This window comes from Nicotiana tabacum, chromosome 7 (genome assembly GCF_000715075.1).
Source record: "Nicotiana tabacum cultivar K326 chromosome 7, ASM71507v2, whole genome shotgun sequence".
NCBI lineage: Eukaryota > Viridiplantae > Streptophyta > Magnoliopsida > Solanales > Solanaceae > Nicotiana > Nicotiana tabacum.
In genome coordinates, this window is record NC_134086.1 from 93897315 (window position 1) to 93903634 (window position 6320).

Consider the following 6320-nt stretch of genomic DNA (forward strand, 5'->3'; position numbering starts at 1 on the left):
ACAACGGCCTTCCGCAAGGCGATGACAATATCTCAATCAAATACGCAGGGTAAAACATCTTGCACCACATCTGTAGTACCATTACAATTCCTTGATTCCCAATTTATAACAAGCGCTTCACATCGCATAGGATTGAATAGGAAGGAAATGAAGGCATAAGCCTCTGAGGAATCAAATCGTACGATGAGGAATCAAGAAGGGAAGTGCTCCTAACAGCCATGTAGCCTCTCGAAGATAAGTACATACTTCTGCATACCGATCCACAAGACTCTACTAGACTTGCTCATGACTTGCGAGACCAATGTAAACCTAGTCCTCTGATATCATGTTGTCACAACCCAAAATCCGTTAAAGGTAATGATGACGCCGAACACCATTGTAAGGCAAGCCAACACTAAATAGTTAATTAAATTCTCATTCTAATACTTTCGAAGTCATAAAAGTTTCCTTCAATTAACTAGTAAAAGATGAATTTTACAGAATAATTAATAATGGTTTCACAATTTCAATACTGAATATACCTCAATCATCCCAGAACCCGGTGTCACCAGTGCATGAACATTTACTATGAGCTAAAATAAAATAAAATGCAGCATCTGTCTGGAATACAAATTTGGACAGGAAAAAAAATACAAATGTTCTAAAAGAGACTCTGCTGGCTGCGGATCGTAACGTGAAATGCAGCTCACCTGAGTCCCCGCATCAACCACGCTGATGCGCTCACAAGGCCACTAAACATACATGTTATTGTACAACAAGTGTAGTATGAGTATGAAAACAACACGTACCTAGTAAATATCCAGTCTAACCTCGAAGAAGTAGTGATGGGGGGTCGACTTCGATACTTACTAGTGGTCCAACAATATAATAATATGAAGATCTAATTAAACATAATATATAGAGAGGTAACAATAAAACTCAGAAAATATATATAGAGGTAACAATAAAACTCAGAACAAGCAATAACTGAACAATGTTTCACCACATTCAACAACCTAAATTACTTCCTTTATTTAAACAATTGATCTCTCAAAAAATGAAGCTATGCCGATTATAAAAAAAGGGCTTTCAGTTCTATTATCACACACAAAACTCCACCAAGGACGTTCGGCCCGATCCAACGTAAATGTAAATTGTGCACTACCGAGGTCGAATGGCCCAAACCATTGATATGTCACGACCCTAAACCTGAACCCAGTTGTGATAGCGTCTATCGTGAAGCAAGGCCAGCTGACACAAATCCCCAATCTATTTAAACAATTTAATAATTCAATTTAAGTTATTAATAAGTGATAAATCCCAAAATATAGTGAAACAGAACAAAGGGGGAAATAAACACAGCTCGACATCGGGATATCACCATTCATTTGTATCTAAACATACGTCTAAGAGTTTGGAAAAGGACTACACAGTCTATTATAGAATCTAGTACAAGGAAAGTAAGATAAGAGGGAGAAGCACTGGGCTGCGAACGCCGAGCAACTACCTAGTAAACTCCGAACAGCCTGCTGTAAGTAATCAGCCCTCGCTAGCGGGACCTGAAGCTCTTGAATCTGCACACAGGGTGCAGGGAGTAATGTGAGTACGTCAACTCAGTGAGTAATAAAAGTAAAGTAGCTGAGCGATAAAAAAACACGTAAAACACAGTAAAATGCTACAAAAAGGCAGTGTAAAACCAATACAATGCAATAAAATAGTAAAAACTTGTAAAAATACCTTAGTTTGGTATAAGCTTCTTTAAAACATCTTTTAACAGTTAAACGAGTGAATGAAAAGTAGTGAGAAAGGATAAACACATAAAACCAGCCCCTCGGGCAAAGTACCAATAGAATCAGCCCCTCAGGCTATCTCACAATCACTCGTATCATCCCCTCGGGCAATAACATGGAACAACATCAGTCCCTCAGGCTATATCATATCACAAACTGGGTACCCGCGCTCACTAGGGGTGTACAGACTCCGGAAGGGCCCCCTTACGGCCCAAGCACAATTTCAAACCATCTCGTGGCATAATCAAACAGGCTCTCGGCCTCATATCAAGCCACCTTGTGGCGTACAACTCAGGCCTTCAGCCTCATAATCACGAATCAGTACAATATCGCTGCGGCGCACAACCTGATCCCATATTAACCTCATAACACAAACCCTCGGCCCTACTCAATCAGAAATCTCTAAAAGCCACTCGGGCACATCAAAATATGATGCTCAGCTCAAAATATCATTTAAGATTTCAAATAGAGTAAACATGGCTGAGTTATAAAAACAGTAGAATATAGCATGAGTGAGTACAAGTATAAAGTCAAAAGTGAAGAATAGTAGTAAAAATCCCCTAAGGGTCCAAAACAGTTGGCATAAGGCCCAAATATGGCATTCAGCCCAGAACATGATGATAACATGCGGTTTTCAATCAAATACGCAGCTAAACAGTCATACGGGAGGGACTAAGTCACAATCCCCAATTGTGCACGACCTCACGCTCGTCATCTAGCGTGTGCGTCACCTCAAAATAGCACAACGATGTGAAATTCGGGGTTTCATACCCTCAAGACAACATTTACAATCATTACTCACCTCTATCCAGTCGAAACTCTAACCCGCGATGCCTTTGTCCCTCGAATCATCCTCAACTCGCATCGAATCTATCCAAAATCAGAATCATGATGTCAAAATATGCTAAGGGAACGAAGACCATGCGAAAATAATCAAATTACAACATAAATCCCGAAATTAACCAAAACCCGACCCCCGGGCGCACGCCTCGGAATCCGATAAAAATTACATTAGTAAACTCCTTATCCTCCTACGAGCTCATCCATATCAAAAGTACCAAAATCCGACTACAAATGACCCCTCAAACCCTCACTCAAAGGTCTCCAATCTCAAGCCCTAATTCCCAATTTTTAACCCTTAATTTCCATTGATTTTAAGCCAAATCAGTGAAATAACATCATAGAAACGAGTTTAAGGTCCAAAAACCTTACCTCTATGAAATCCCCTTGAAATCCCTCTTCAAATAGCTCCCGCAAGCTCAAACCCGCATGAAAATGGTGAAGAATAACTTAAAAATTGTGAAGAAAATCTTTTATACTTTTTGACCCATACTTTTCGCACCTGCGGTATATACACCGCATCTGTGGTACCGCTTCTGCGGTCCAAGACACCACATCTACGGTTTTCACTTATGAGCCAATTTTCGCATCTGCGATGCAGGGCAGGTGCGCTCCTCTAACCGCTTCTGCGGATCCAACTGATCTTCCGCTTGGCCGCATCTGCGGCCTGCCTTCCGCTTCTGCGGGGGTCATACCTCCTTTTACCTACACCCCCGGAAGGGAGTATATAAGGGAGTTTTTCCAAGTTAAGTGACAATCGAAACGAGATTATTTATTTATTAAAAATTCAGAGTCGCCACTTGGGATAATTTATGGTGTCCCAAGTCACTGGTTCAAATTCCGAATCGAGGAAAAGATTGACTCTGTATTACAGTCCGCGAACCAGAAATCCAGATAAGAATTCTGTTAACCCTGGAGAAGGTAAAATTTCACTCATAAGTAGGTTCACATCGTGATCTAAGTTCCATTTCCCATCGAGAGGTTATGATACTAGTAAAGAGTCCTATTCTTCTCCTTGGGTTATGAAATAATTCAATAACTCCGGGCCCCCTCACTGCATTCCAAGGCAAGCTCCTACTAGATCCTACTATTCCCAATATTCCTACTAGATTTGAGCAACTCGAGTATGAACACTGTATCGTTATGCCCCTCGCTTAGCCCCGCTCTTTGGTTTAGGATGGATCCGGACTGGAAGCGAAAATACCGTAAAAATGGCTTCTTTCTTTGTCTCCGCTAGACTCTTTTGTAATAGCTTAATGAGTTGAACCAACAAGAGATATTACGTTCTACCTTCTGCTTCGAGCCCGGCCGAGAGTTAGCTTCCCGATAGTCTCTTCCTTCCTAGAAATAGAACTCTAGGTATTCCCGAATTCCGTGATTTTAGCATGGTCACTCAACTGTTATAATTGGCCTATTATCTGATTTTAAAACACTTTTAAGCCTATGTGCATTTTAACTTTAAACTGCTTTAATTATTTTAAAGGAAGTTTTCAACGTCATCTAAAACGTGTCTTTGGATCACGCCACATGAAATGCACCCGCGATCCGCGATATATTTTATTTAACATTTTTAGGATTTGGATTTGGGTCACATGAAATGCACAACCGATTTTAGGAAGGTAGTTTTTAAATAGCGCGCCTAAAGCAACTACGCACTTTCAACTTTGTGAAGGCCATGAAAAATTCAACTAAACGGTGCGCCTCGATTTCTAAGGATAAAAATGTTAAGTGAGGGCCCTGGGTTTTGAGGTTTTATTTTGCATGGCACGCCTCAAATTATTTCAAAGGATTTTCACTTAACTAAAGCAAACTACGGACATTCATGGATTATTTTTTTCTAAGTTGAGATTGTTGGAAGGAAATCAGATATCATATGTACATGACAATTGAAAAAATAAAAATAAAAAAAATTATTTAATAGATACCACATATACATGAAGCTTTAACTGCTACTCCAAATATTTTATAAACACGAACACCGATTCTTAAACAATTGTTTTCATATAACCAAATCACTGTTTCCCAAAACTGATGGTTGTATCATTTTTATTGTGTCATGAAACATCTTTGCACAACAAAGACTGCTAGCCTCCAATTTAGTCCAAATTATGAGTGAGATTTGCATAAGACAAAAAAAATGCGGAAATTTCATTTACAGTACCTAATTTCAAACTAAAAAAAATTAAACTTAAAATAACCAAGCAAACTGCAACAGTATTCTTATCAAAATTGACGATCAATGCTACTGTGCATACACTTTCACAAAAGAAAAGTTCAATCAATGAGGATAAATGAGCAACAAACATTCTTCGGAATTTTAAACACCAACGTTTTGCTCAAAACGATTAATTTATTCATTGTGCGAAAAATTCCGTGCCTCTACGAATGCTACAATGCAACGCAACTCGATTCATTTAAAAATTACTCATCAAATAAAAAACAAAATTGGCGTGATTAATCAGTGTGCAGAAAGAGAAAAAATCTTCATGCTATATATTTGAAGGTCGATGATTCAGCGAGAGTGAAAAGAAGAAGTTGCTTACCTCTCGATTCTCTACAACAGGAACAACAACTTTTAAGCAAAATCAACTCAAACCCAGAAAGATTAACTTCAATTTTGAACTATTTATGATTACAAAATCGATTCCAGATCTTATTGTCTTCCTTCTTCTTTTCGTTTTTTTTAGTTTTTTTTTTCAGATTTGGATCTCCCCTTTTCGCTATCTACGTGTGTGTGCTAGTGAGATAAGAAGAGGAAGGAGGAGGGGTCTGTTATTTTCAGAGAATTGGGGGTGAAAGCTCCTAGAAGTTTTTGGTTTTTTTCTCTTTTGAGAAGATGAGAGCGTCGTTTTTTAGTGTAAGGGTTTTATTTTTTATTTTTTGTCTAGCTCCTCCTCAGATAATGTGTATTTAGGGCATAAAGAAGGGATGGGTTAATGGGTCAATGGTCTAGGCTGGGTAGGTATAAGGTAATTGGGCCATTGTATTTGTTCTTTGGGGTGACCTAATACACCAAGACTAAGTTAATTTTTTTTCCCCATTTTTCTTTTCTTTTATTTTTTCCTTTTCTTTTCTTTAACTAATTAAAAACCTAAATTAGGCTATTTTTTTTATAAATTAAAATTCTTTATTCATTTTTAACATTAAAACAACTAATTAACTTAAAATTAAAGAAAAAGTGCTAATTTTTAAAGACTAAAAGATAAATATGTAAAAATGACAATTTTTTAGGATTTTTCTATGATTTAAAAATGTTAAAAATGCATGAAATGAAAATAAATAAAGAAAAATTCCTAAAATTAATGAATATTATTTTTGGTCTATTTTTTAGGAGCTATTTTCATGTAAGGAAAAAATCATGTGCTCACAGCTGCCCCTCTTTGCTCGGAAACCTGAAGGGTTTTCGTGCAAAGATAAAGTGAGTGGATACGAGGCAATTTTTTGCCCGTTTGAATACTCCGTGGGAAGTATTTTTGAAAGATTTGACCGCACACTGCTCCCGAGGTTGCCTACATATCCTTTTGGCTATAAAGGAATCAGGTTAGTGTAGTTCGGGAAATTTTAGTAGCTGAGACTACCAAAAAGCTGTGATTTCACTGTTGCTGCTGCTGCTGCTACTGCTTACTGAACTCTTTATTACACCACGACAAAATAAAAGAAGCTGGACTAAACCACGATCTATGTATTACAAGAATCCTATCTATATCTTCA

The 6320-nt window shown here is 37.9% G+C and overlaps 1 long non-coding RNA gene across 1 annotated transcript; it reads right to left on the reverse strand.

Annotated features, from left to right (window-relative positions):
• Positions 1 to 1231: 1231 nt before the first annotated feature.
• LOC142182734 (uncharacterized) lies at positions 1232 to 5512 on the reverse strand. Its single transcript, XR_012711746.1, has 3 exons — positions 5153 to 5512; positions 2572 to 2639; positions 1232 to 1553 (listed from the first exon to the last, which is right to left on the reverse strand). It is a non-coding gene; the product is annotated as an uncharacterized LOC142182734 (long non-coding RNA).
• Positions 5513 to 6320: the final 808 nt, after the last annotated feature.